Raw genomic sequence first — 749 nt, 5'->3', positions numbered from 1 at the left:
ATAGTATTCCCTGATATATAGGTACCACATTTGCTTTATCCAGTCTATCATTGGTGGCATTTGAGTTCATACCATGTCTTTGCTATTGTGAATAGTGCTGCAATGAACATACACAGGCATGGGTCTTTTTTTTTTCTTTGTCTTTTTTTGAGATGGAGTCTCTCTCTGTCACCGAGGCTAGAGTGCAGTGGTGCAATCTCATCTCACTGCAATCTCTGCCTCCTGGGTTCAAGCGATTCTCCTGCCTCAGCCTCCTGAGTAGCTGGGATTATAGGTATGCACCACCATGTCTGGCTAATTTTTGAATTTTAGTAGAGATGGCGTCTCACCATGCTGGCCAGGCTGGTCTTGAACTGATAACCTTAGTTGATTCACCCACTTTGGCCTCCCAAAGTGCTGGGATTACAGGTGTAAGCCACCATGACTGGCCACATGGGTCTTTAGAATATACTGATTTATATTCCTTTGGGTATACACCCAGTAATGAGATTGCTGGGTCAAATGGTAGTTCTGTCTTCAGGTCTTTGAAGAATCACCACACTGCCTTTCATAATGGTTGAACTAAGTTACACTCCCACCAACACAGCATAAGCATTCGTTTTTCTCTCCAACCTCGCCAACATCTGTTATTTCTTGACTTTTTAATAACAGCAATTTTGACTGGGGTGAGATGGTATCTCACTGTGCTTTTGATTTGCATTTTTCTAATGATTAGTGATGTTGAACTTTTTTTTTTTTTTTTTTTTTTT

The sequence above is a fragment of the Rhinopithecus bieti genome, unplaced genomic scaffold, assembly GCF_001698545.2.
Source record: "Rhinopithecus bieti isolate Rb0 unplaced genomic scaffold, ASM169854v2 scaffold_1599, whole genome shotgun sequence".
NCBI classification, from domain to species: domain Eukaryota; kingdom Metazoa; phylum Chordata; class Mammalia; order Primates; family Cercopithecidae; genus Rhinopithecus; species Rhinopithecus bieti.
This window is presented reverse-complemented; position numbering follows the sequence as displayed.